This window comes from Pleurodeles waltl, chromosome 7 (genome assembly GCF_031143425.1).
Source record: "Pleurodeles waltl isolate 20211129_DDA chromosome 7, aPleWal1.hap1.20221129, whole genome shotgun sequence".
Taxonomy (NCBI): Eukaryota; Metazoa; Chordata; class Amphibia; order Caudata; family Salamandridae; genus Pleurodeles; species Pleurodeles waltl.
This window is the reverse complement of record NC_090446.1, coordinates 825,069,291-825,081,849: the sequence shown is the minus strand read 5'-3', so window position 1 is coordinate 825,081,849 and position 12,559 is coordinate 825,069,291.

Genomic DNA, 12,559 nt, shown 5'->3' with positions numbered 1-12,559 from the left:
GAACTCCCTTTCCTCTCTCCTTTCCTCTGCGGTCAGGCTTTGCATGGAGACACTGCTCCCTGGTCTGGAAGGGTGCACAATTGCAGTGGTAACACCATCCATAGATAGTGAAAATCCTTCTGAGGGGCCATTTTCTGGCTCCCCTTCCTCATCATCCTCTAAATGGGCTTCTGCCCAGGCCCTCAGCGCCACTTGAAAGTCCTCCTTTCTGGAGGCCCCTTGGGTGGGTACCCTCAATGCCCTGCAGAATCCTCTTAGTTGTTTGACCGTGTATGTATCCAACTGGACTAGGTCAAAGTCCCCTGTCTGAGACCCAGTCAGAGACATGTTGAGTGAGGATTTAGTTTTTGAAAATTGTCAGGAAAAACGGATTTTCAAAAAGAGATAAAAACCAAGTTGACCTTCAACTGTGGGTAGGTAGTGAGATACTTAGCTACTGTATGTCACTGCACAAATACAAGTCCTATCCTCACCGCTGATCACCAATGTTAGAAATGGGGTTTTTGGTTGGCAGTCAGGTTACCTCCTGTCCAAGCAAAAGCCCTCACTCTAGTCAGGGTAAGTCACACACTATCCAAGATTATCCTGTGCCCACCCTCTGGTAGCTTGGCACGAGCAGTCAGGCTTAACTTAGAAGGCAATGTGTAAAGTATTTGTGCAATAAATCATACAATACCACCATATAGCACCACAAAACTACACCACACAGTGTTTAGAAAAATATATAATATTTATCAGGATAATTGTAGGTCAAAAAGAATAAAGTCGCAATGGAAAATTGTAGAAATATCATAGGGAAGTGATATAAAGTGTCTTAAGTCTTTAGAATGCAATACAGTGTCTTTCAAGCACAAAGTACCTGGTTTCTGGTGGAAAATCTCCTCAGAGGGCCACAGGAGAAGAGGTGCGTGGAAAAAGGGGTGTGTGCGTCGATTTCTCCTCAGCACACACAGACTTGCGTCGGTCTTTTCCACGCGGGGAAGTCGGGCGTCGTTTTCCGGCGCGCAGACAGTCTCTTTTTGTGGATCGCGGGGATTACCAGATGTCCCGGGTCTGTGCGTGGATTCTCCTGCTTGTTTTCCGGCTGCGCGTCGTTCTGCGGGGCTGCGCGTCGAAGTTTCGATCTCACGGTAGGCGTCGCGTCGATTTCTCCTTGGAAGTCGGGCGGCGTTGTCCTTGCGAGGCCGTGCGTCTAAAGTTTGGTCTCACGGCAGGCGTCGCGTCGATTTCTCCTTGGAAGTCGGGCGGCGTTGTCCTTGCGAGGCCGTGCGTCAAAGTTTCGCACTCACGGTGGGCGTCGCGTCGATTTCTCCTGGAAAGTCGAGCGGCTTTGTCCTTGCGAGGTTGTGCGTCGAAGTCTCGATCGTCCCGAGGGCGTCGCGTCGATCAGCGTCGGTGTGCGGCGTTTTTCTCGCCGCGAAACAAGCTGTGCGTCGAAATCTTCGGCGCACGGAGCGTCCAAGTGAAAGGAAGAAGTCTTTTTGGTCCTGAGACTTCAAGGAACAGGAGGCAAGCTCTATCCAAGCCCTTGGAGAGCACTTTCACAGCCAGACAAGAGTTCAGCAAGGCAGCAGGGCAACAGCAAGACAGCAGTCCTTTGTAGAAAGCAGACAGGTGAGTCCTTTGAGCAGCCAGGCAGTTCTTCTTGGCAGGATGTAGTTTCTGGTTCCGGTTTCTTCTCCAGCAAGTGTCTGATGAGGTAGGGCAGAGGCCCTGTTTTATACCCAAATGTGCCTTTGAAGTGGGGGAGACTTCAAAGAGAGGCTAAGAAGTGCACCAGGTCCCCTTTCAGTTCAATCCTGTCTGCCAGGGTCCCAGTAGGGGGTGTGGCAGTCCTTTGTGTGAGGGCAGGCCCTCCACCCTCCCAGCCCAGGAAGACCCATTCAAAATGCAGATGTATGCAAGTGAGGCTGAGTACCCTGTGTTTGGGGTGTGTCTGAGTGAATGCACAAGGAGCTGTCAACTAAACCTAGCCAGACGTGGATTGTAAGGCACAGAAGGATTTAAGTGCAAAGAAATGCTCACTTTCTAAAAGTGGCATTTCTAGAATAGTAATATTAAATCCGACTTCACCAGTCAGTAGGATTTTGTATTACCATTCTGGCCATACTAAATATGACCTCCCTGCTCCTTTCAGATCAGCAGCTGCCACTTCAACAGTGTATGAGGGCAGCCCCAATGTTAGCCTATGAAGGGAGCAGGTCTCCCAGTAGTGCAAAAACGAATTTAGGAGTTTTACACTACCAGGACATATAACTACACAGGTACATGTCCTGCCTTTTACCTACACAGCACCCTGCTCTAGGGGATACCCAGGGCACACATTAAGGGTGACTTATATGCAGAAAAAGGGGAGTTCTAGACTTGGCAAGTACTTTTAAATGCCAAGTCGAGGTGGCAGTGAAACTGCACACCCAGGCCTAGCAATGGTAGGCCTGAGACAAGGAAAAGGGGCTACTTAAGTGGGTGGCACAATCCGTGCTGCAGGTCCACTAGTAGCATTTAATCTATATGCCCTAGGCACCTGGAGTGCACATGACTGGGGACTTATAAGTAGATTAAATAGTTCAATCAGGTATGATCCAAAGTTACCATGTTTACAGAGAGAGAGCATATACACTTTATCACTGGTTAGCAGTGGTAAAGTGCGCAGAGTCTAAAAACCAGCAAAACAGTATCCAAAACGAGGAGGGAGGCAGGCAAAAAGTTAGGGGTGACTACCCTAAGGCTGTCAGGTCTAACATGTGTCCCCCCCAGCTGAAAGTGGGGAGAGCTACCCGACCTCCTGGGAGCTCTCATCGCTAAGGCGGAAGTACCTGGAGAGACCATCAGCATTGGCGTGGTCAACCCCTGGGCGATGTTCCACCGTAAAGTCCATCCCCTGTAGGGAAATGGACCACCTCAGAAGTTTTGGATTCTCACCCCTCATCTGCATGAGCCATCTGAGGGGTCTGTGGTCTGTCTGAACTAGGAAGTGAGTCCCAAACAGGTAGGGCCTCAGCTTCTTCAGGGCCCAGACCACAGCAAAAGCTTCTCTTTCAATAGCACTCCACCTCTGTTCCCGTGGTAATAGCCTTCTGCTAATAAAGACTACCGGTTGATCTTGGCCCTCCTCATTTAGCTGTGCTAGGACTGCCCCTATGCCATGCTCTGAAGCGTCTGTCTGCACGATAAATTCCTGGGAGTAGTCAGGGGCCTTGAGCACGGGGGCCGTGCACATGGCTTCCTTTAGGGCGTCAAAGGCTTTCTGACAAGCCTCTGTCCAATTCACCAACCTAGGTTGCTTCTTGGACGTGAGTTCTGTCAAGGGGGACACAATGGTACCATAGCCCTTGACAAACCTGCGGTAGTATCCGGTGAGGCCTAAAAAGGCTCTCACCTCAGTCTGGGTTCGAGGTGGTTGCCAGGCCTTGATAGTTTCGATCTTGGCCTGGAGTGGCTGCACCTTGCCACCACCTACTAGGTGTCCCAAGTACACCACGGAACCCTGCCCAATCTGGCACTTACTAGCCTTGATGGTCAGGCCTGCCTGTTGCAGGGCCTGAAGCACCTCCTTGAGGTGGAGCAGGTGTTCCTCCCAGCTGGAACTGTAGACAGCTATGTCATCCAGGTAGGCTGCACAGAAGGCATCCTTGCCAGCCAGGACCCCGTTAACCAACCGTTGGAAGGTAGCGGGGGCATTTTTTAATCCAAACGGCATCACTCGGAACTGGTAATGGCCGTCAGGGGTGGAAAAGGCGGACCTTTCCTTAGCCCCCTCAGTCAGGGCGATCTGCCAGTACCCTGAAGTAAGATCAAACGTACTCAGGAACTTGGCAGCGCCTAGCCTGTCCACGAGCTCATCAGCTCGGGGGATGGGGTGAGCATCAGTCCGGGTGACTGAGTTGAGACCCCGGTAGTCCACACAGAACCGGAGCTCTGGCTTCGCACCTGGGGCAGTAGCCTTAGGGACCAATACCACTGGGCTGGCCCAGGGACTACTGGATTTCTCAATGACCCCTAGAGTCAACATCTTGGAGACCTCCTCCTTGATGCTGGTCTTCACCTTATCCGACAACCTGTAAATTTTGTTTTTCACAGGGAGACTGTCACCGGTGTCAATATCATGAACACAGAGGTGGGTCAGCCCAGGAGTAAGGGAGAACAGGGGGGAGAACTGCTCCAACAGCTCATAACAGTCTCCTTTCTGATTTAGAGTCAGGGTGCCAGACAGAATGACCCCGCTTACTGACCCATCACCTTCTTGGGCAGAGAGGAGGTCGGGGAGAGGTTCACTCTCCTCTTCCGTTCCTTCATCTGTGACCAGAAGCATGTTGATCTCCGACCTTTCACAATGAGCTTTTAGTCGGTTCACATGATGCTTAAGGGTCCCCTGACAGGGTACCCATAGAGAAGTTCAAAGGGACTGAACCCTACCCCTCTCTGGGGGACCTCTCTGTAAGCAAAGAGAAGGCATGGTAAGAGGACGTCCCACTTACGCCTCATGGCCTCAGGAAGGCCTCCAATCATGCCTTTCAGGGTCTTGTTGAATCTCTCCACAAGACCGTTCGTCTGGGGGTGATAGGGTGTGGTGAACTTGTAAGTTACACCACACGCATCCCACAGCGACTTCATGTATGCGGACATGAAGTTAGTGCCTCTGTCAGACACTATTTCCTTGGGGAACCCCACACGGGTAAATATCCCCATCAGGGTTCTGGCCACCACCGGTGCAGTTACTGTCCTTAGAGGGATTGCCTCTGGGTAACGGGTGGCATGGTCCACCAAAACCAGGATGAACCTGTTGCCTAAGGCAGTTTTGGGGTCCAAGGGGCCAACAATGTCGATGCCCACCCTTTCAAAGGGGGTGCCAACGACAGGAAGTGGAATCAGGGGGGTTTTAACCCTTTTTCCTGCTTTACCACTGGCCTGGCAGGTAGGACAGGATCTGCAGAACTTGTCTGAGTGTGTCCTCATTTTGGGCCAATAAAAGTGGGTGACAAGCCTGTTAAAGGTCTTGCCCTGCCCCAAATGTCCTGCCAGGGGAATGTCGTGAGCCAGACCCAGTAGGAAGGTTCGGTAACATTGGGGGACCACCAGCACACGTGCTGCCCCAAAGCCCGGAACCTTAGGCTCACTGTAAAGGAGATCATTCTCCCAATATAGGTGGTGATCGCCAGAGGCGTCGCCGGCTGCCTGGTTTGAGGCTTGTTTCCTCAAACCTTCTAGAGTGGGACATTCTTTCTGCGCCTTGCAGAAGTCCTCCCTGGTGGGTCCACCCTCAACTTGCCAACCAGCAAGCTCAGGTAAGTCACCTAGGGCGGCGATGTCTTCCCCAGTTGGCTCGGAAGCCTCCTCCTCAGGAGCCCCGTCAGCCACTGTGGGAACAGCGGGGGCCGGTTTCCCGCACCCCTGGTCCCTCCTCCTGGCAGCTCTCTGGGCCATCGTTCCAGGCTCCAGATGCCCTTGACTTCCCTCTCGGTCAGCCATGGACCGTGTGGTCATGCAGACCCACTCAGGTAACCCTAACATCTCCAGGTGAGACCTGAGCTCCACTTCTTTCCAAGCAGTGTGCTCAAGGTCATTGCCTAACAGACAATCTACAGGCATGGCAGGACTCACAGCTACTTTCAGAGTACCAGAGACCCCCCCCCACTCAAAGGGAACCAGAGCCACCGGTAGGTGACTCTCGCGATTGTCAGCTAATCTGACCTGGTGGAATGTATTAGGCATTATCTGCTCTGCTGACACCAGCTGACTCTTGATAGTAGTCATACTGGCTCCTGTGTCACGCAGAGCCTCCACCCTCTGCCCATCAATGGTGACCCACTGCCGGTACTTGGAAGTATTTCTAGGCATGTGGGCCTTGGGCACCATTTCTCCTTCTCCCAGGGACACTAGGGAAATCTCTACCTGTTCCCCAAAGCTAGTTGGGTCCATCTCCCCCCCGAGTGCTACACTAGTCAACCCAGGTGCCTGTCCGGTAGTGGACGGTGCCCTCTTGGGGCACTGAGGATCGCCTTTGTAGTGACCATATTGGTAACATTCCATGCATTTGGGGCTAGATTTTCCTGACTTGTCAAATGTCCCTGGCTTTCTCCCAAATTTGGAAAAGGAAGGGTTGCCACCCCCTCCCTGGGAATTCTTTTGGGGGCCTTTAGAGAGTTCCTTATCTGTAAGTTTATCTCCCCCATCTTTCTTCTGTTGGGAACCCTGACCACCTTTGTGGGAGTCCCCCCCAGGTACCTTTTTGGACACTCTGGTGCTAACCCAGAGGTCCGCCTCCTCAGCAAGCTTCCTGGGATCAGTCAGCTTACTATCCACTAGGTGCTGGCGCAAATCTGTATAAGTAACATTAAGCATATGCTCTCTCAGGATCAAATCATATAAACTTTTATAATCTGCTACTTTGTTGCCCCGCACCCATCCATTCAGTGCCTTACTAGAGAAATCAAAGAAATCTACCCATGTTTGTGTGGTTTGTTTGGTGCTGTCCCTGAACCTCTGACGGTATCCCTCAGGGGTCAGCCCAAACTTGGCAAGTAAAGTGGCTTTCTGGAGTGGGTATGTGTTTTGATCCGGTGGATCCAATGTGAGAAGTGTGTCCCTCCCCAATGGCGGCACATAACCCCACATAGCTACCCCCCATTGCCCTTCAGGAACCTCATGAGCCCTTAGTGCAACTTCATAAGCAGCTAACCATTTATCTATGTCATCTCCCACCACAAAACTGGGCACCACATTTTTGGGTATACGAACCTTCTTTTCTCCAGCAGGTCCTGTCTGTATGCTGCCACCATTATTGCTGGATTCAGACTGTCTTGCCTTGATCTCCAGCTCCTTGAGACTCAGTTCATGAGCCAACAATAGTTTCTTTTCAGCCAAAGCTCTTTCAGCTTCCACTTGTTTGGCTGCTCTTTCAGCTTCTGCTTGTTTGGCTGCCCTTTCAGCTTCTGCTTGAATCTGTTTGGCTGTCCTTTCAGCTTCAATCTGTTTGGCTGCTCTTTCAGCCTCAGCTTGTTTGGCTTCTCTTTCTGCCCTCCTCTCCTCCTGTTGCGCCTCAATTTTCAGTTTTGCCATTTGCAATTGGAACTCCCTTTCCTCTCTCCTTTCCTCTGCGGTCAGGCTTTGCATGGAGACACTGCTCCCTGGTCTGGAAGGGTGCACAATTGCAGTGGTAACACCATCCATAGATAGTGAAAATCCTTCTGAGGGGCCATTTTCTGGCTCCCCTTCCTCATCATCCTCTAAATGGGCTTCTGCCCAGGCCCTCAGCGCCACTTGAAAGTCCTCCTTTCTGGAGGCCCCTTGGGTGGGTACCCTCAATGCCCTGCAGAATCCTCTTAGTTGTTTGACCGTGTATGTATCCAACTGGACTAGGTCAAAGTCCCCTGTCTGAGACCCAGTCAGAGACATGTTGAGTGAGGATTTAGTTTTTGAAAATTGTCAGGAAAAACGGATTTTCAAAAAGAGATAAAAACCAAGTTGACCTTCAACTGTGGGTAGGTAGTGAGATACTTAGCTACTGTATGTCACTGCACAAATACAAGTCCTATCCTCACCGCTGATCACCAATGTTAGAAATGGGGTTTTTGGTTGGCAGTCAGGTTACCTCCTGTCCAAGCAAAAGCCCTCACTCTAGTCAGGGTAAGTCACACACTATCCAAGATTATCCTGTGCCCACCCTCTGGTAGCTTGGCACGAGCAGTCAGGCTTAACTTAGAAGGCAATGTGTAAAGTATTTGTGCAATAAATCATACAATACCACCATATAGCACCACAAAACTACACCACACAGTGTTTAGAAAAATATATAATATTTATCAGGATAATTGTAGGTCAAAAAGAATAAAGTCGCAATGGAAAATTGTAGAAATATCATAGGGAAGTGATATAAAGTGTCTTAAGTCTTTAGAATGCAATACAGTGTCTTTCAAGCACAAAGTACCTGGTTTCTGGTGGAAAATCTCCTCAGAGGGCCACAGGAGAAGAGGTGCGTGGAAAAAGGGGTGTGTGCGTCGATTTCTCCTCAGCACACACAGACTTGCGTCGGTCTTTTCCACGCGGGGAAGTCGGGCGTCGTTTTCCGGCGCGCAGACAGTCTCTTTTTGTGGATCGCGGGGATTACCAGATGTCCCGGGTCTGTGCGTGGATTCTCCTGCTTGTTTTCCGGCTGCGCGTCGTTCTGCGGGGCTGCGCGTCGAAGTTTCGATCTCACGGTAGGCGTCGCGTCGATTTCTCCTTGGAAGTCGGGCGGCGTTGTCCTTGCGAGGCCGTGCGTCTAAAGTTTGGTCTCACGGCAGGCGTCGCGTCGATTTCTCCTTGGAAGTCGGGCGGCGTTGTCCTTGCGAGGCCGTGCGTCAAAGTTTCGCACTCACGGTGGGCGTCGCGTCGATTTCTCCTGGAAAGTCGAGCGGCTTTGTCCTTGCGAGGTTGTGCGTCGAAGTCTCGATCGTCCCGAGGGCGTCGCGTCGATCAGCGTCGGTGTGCGGCGTTTTTCTCGCCGCGAAACAAGCTGTGCGTCGAAATCTTCGGCGCACGGAGCGTCCAAGTGAAAGGAAGAAGTCTTTTTGGTCCTGAGACTTCAAGGAACAGGAGGCAAGCTCTATCCAAGCCCTTGGAGAGCACTTTCACAGCCAGACAAGAGTTCAGCAAGGCAGCAGGGCAACAGCAAGACAGCAGTCCTTTGTAGAAAGCAGACAGGTGAGTCCTTTGAGCAGCCAGGCAGTTCTTCTTGGCAGGATGTAGTTTCTGGTTCCGGTTTCTTCTCCAGCAAGTGTCTGATGAGGTAGGGCAGAGGCCCTGTTTTATACCCAAATGTGCCTTTGAAGTGGGGGAGACTTCAAAGAGAGGCTAAGAAGTGCACCAGGTCCCCTTTCAGTTCAATCCTGTCTGCCAGGGTCCCAGTAGGGGGTGTGGCAGTCCTTTGTGTGAGGGCAGGCCCTCCACCCTCCCAGCCCAGGAAGACCCATTCAAAATGCAGATGTATGCAAGTGAGGCTGAGTACCCTGTGTTTGGGGTGTGTCTGAGTGAATGCACAAGGAGCTGTCAACTAAACCTAGCCAGACGTGGATTGTAAGGCACAGAAGGATTTAAGTGCAAAGAAATGCTCACTTTCTAAAAGTGGCATTTCTAGAATAGTAATATTAAATCCGACTTCACCAGTCAGTAGGATTTTGTATTACCATTCTGGCCATACTAAATATGACCTCCCTGCTCCTTTCAGATCAGCAGCTGCCACTTCAACAGTGTATGAGGGCAGCCCCAATGTTAGCCTATGAAGGGAGCAGGTCTCCCAGTAGTGCAAAAACGAATTTAGGAGTTTTACACTACCAGGACATATAACTACACAGGTACATGTCCTGCCTTTTACCTACACAGCACCCTGCTCTAGGGGATACCCAGGGCACACATTAAGGGTGACTTATATGCAGAAAAAGGGGAGTTCTAGACTTGGCAAGTACTTTTAAATGCCAAGTCGAGGTGGCAGTGAAACTGCACACCCAGGCCTAGCAATGGTAGGCCTGAGACAAGGAAAAGGGGCTACTTAAGTGGGTGGCACAATCCGTGCTGCAGGTCCACTAGTAGCATTTAATCTATATGCCCTAGGCACCTGGAGTGCACATGACTGGGGACTTATAAGTAGATTAAATAGTTCAATCAGGTATGATCCAAAGTTACCATGTTTACAGAGAGAGAGCATATACACTTTATCACTGGTTAGCAGTGGTAAAGTGCGCAGAGTCTAAAAACCAGCAAAACAGTATCCAAAACGAGGAGGGAGGCAGGCAAAAAGTTAGGGGTGACTACCCTAAGGCTGTCAGGTCTAACAGAAGGGTTTTTGATAATTTGTTCGTCATAACCGAGGGTACTCAATAATTTAGAAAATGTTAGTAGTGCTTCCAGAAATGAGGAGAACCTCTAAAAAGGGACATCACATATTTCTTTCTTCTCTTGCCTTAATGAAAAAATATGTTTTAATCTACTGCCAAGGTCATTTGATGAACAACAGCAGCCATTATCTGACGTTACCATTTGGGGAAAAAATCACATTCAGCAATACTTCTCACATCAGTCCAGCAATGTAGTCAAACGAATTTAGCAGACACGGTTTAACTGCAGTTTGTATGAAAATGTGGCATACAGGATTCTGCCTTTTACTGCATCCTGAAAATATACAAAACTCAAATCTTTTTGGAAAAAGGATGCAGCAATGATCGAAAGAAATCTCCTTGCTGCCGCCTTCTAAATACAACTTTAAAAAAAATATCCACTATTAAAAACCAATTGCAAACATACAAAAACCTGTGTGGCAGTGGCATTGACAAAGGTGTCATCCTGCATGGTAGTGGCGGAGACTGTAGTCTAATGGTGCAATAGTACTACACACAGAAAAACCATCCACACCATTGAAACTACTAACAGAAATAAAAGAAAAAACATTGTGATCATTTGTGAGAGGTGCCATTGATCTTTCTTGGATCCTCTCCCCTTCCTTTCCTTATGGAGACCAGTGTTTTTTCACAGGTCAGTGGGTTGGGGGTGGGATATTCTGAAGAGCTGAAATATGTTCTTAGACAATCTTATTAATTCTCAACCATCAAGCCATACCCCCACTGAGCATTTGTCAAAGGAACTTGGCAAAAGCTAGACGGGAATGATGGACAAAAATGAGTCATTTGATGGCATCCCAGAGTACTGGGAAGCAGATTTATCAACATTTTGCATAGATGTACAGTCCCAAATGTGACTCAAACCGGCACAAACATGGTGTTGAAAACATATTTCCCATTTGCCCTGGAAAGATGACCTAAAAGTAACACACGTACCTATTTGCTCTAAATTGTGTTACTTTGCGTCAACCAATCATCCCATGGTTCGTTCATGGGAGTTCCCATGCTCCCACACGTTTTTGGTGCTAAGCCCTATCTACTAACAATGGTAGAGAGGGGTTTGTACCAAAAATGATGCCTCATCAAGGCGGGTGTTAACAATGAGAAATCGTTTTATGTTTTCTAATTTTTCAGACATTACATGTGTGCTGCACTGTACAGCACACATACAATGTAGGAAACGGTTTATAGTATGTATAAGATTAGGATTTTGCATGCAAAGTGTACCCTTCCAGTACAAAACCTACAATAGACACCAAACTTACACCTCTGGACTATGGTGTGTGTGTGTTTGTAGCAACAGGCAGTCTGAAAGAGTGTCAGAAGTTGGGAGAGCATCAGCGCCATACTGCTAAAGATGTGGTGCTGCCCTGCTCTCTAGTCCTAGCACGACGCAATGCAGCAGCCACTTGTTGCGCTGCGTTATTAATTAGTAAATCTCCCAGGGGGATTCTTCAAAGCCAGTGTTGGACTCAGGGCACCGGCAATAACGATGAATGACAAATTGATTTTCTATGAGAAAGCAACACCTTGAAGACGCCCGAAATGGTTTTAGTAAGGGTGCAATGATTTCAGCAAATTGCAAACTGTAATTGAAGTTTGGCGATGCTCAGAAGCGGGTACAGTGTGCATTGGCTCTGATGCTACAGTAGCTGCAGTGACCTACTATATCTTTACACATATGCCCTTTTTAGCTGATGTAGCTGATGTTGAGACACCTCATGGCACACTGTAAGGGAGATCCCCCTCCTGCGTCAAGGATATATAATCGGAACTCAGTTCATTTCACAATTGTTTGAATGTCTTATATGACTAGGAAATTGCAATGCACGCGGCTCAATTATAAGCTAACAAAGCCTGGTGTGACTATTTAGGACAGTATCTAACTCATGGAGTGACATATGCAACAGCAGTTGTAATTTGTTCTGCGCTTCGTCAATAGCTGAACATACTCTCAAGATTACATTTGAAAGCAGAATCCTGCCCAGAATATATTGAATATTTGAGACAAATTTGATGCCCTTACGAAGCTGCAGTGGGGGAGTTTCTGCTATTACTGTACCCAATACACTAAACGCTGATGAGCATGATTCTCACATGTATTGACAGGTAAGAGAAGAAGACAGAGTGAGAACCTACAGGAATTGGTAAAAGAGCTGGTAGCAAGCATGCACAGACACGCATGGGATATGCCCAGGAACTGGAACAAATAACATTTGTGGCCTACAGGCATTTTACTTAATGTTGCATTTCAGGTAAAGAAATAGTCAAAAAAAGGATCTTTTGTTGTTTGGAGGCCATATTGGTGTCAGTGAAGAGGTGCTGCTTAGCGACTCAACACTTTTGGGGTAGAAGCTTTCAGTTGAAACAAATGTTCAATAGTGGAAAAACGAAAAGAGTTATGTAACAGCTGGTGACAACAAATGTAGTATCGTTGCTGTTAATGATAACTAGCTTTGGCATTCTGTTTTTACATACCGGAGAAAATGAAAGACATCTGCAGCAAAAGTTACCTGCAATGTGGCCCGGCTCCTCCTGACACAATATAGATAGACCTGAAGACTTAGGGCTTGATTTAAAGGTTGACAGAAACAGTAAAGGCAGACAGGCTGGCGAAAGACATTTCCTTTGTCACCCTGCCTTTACTCCACCCACCAAATTTAGGCCAATATTTATACGAGGTTTGT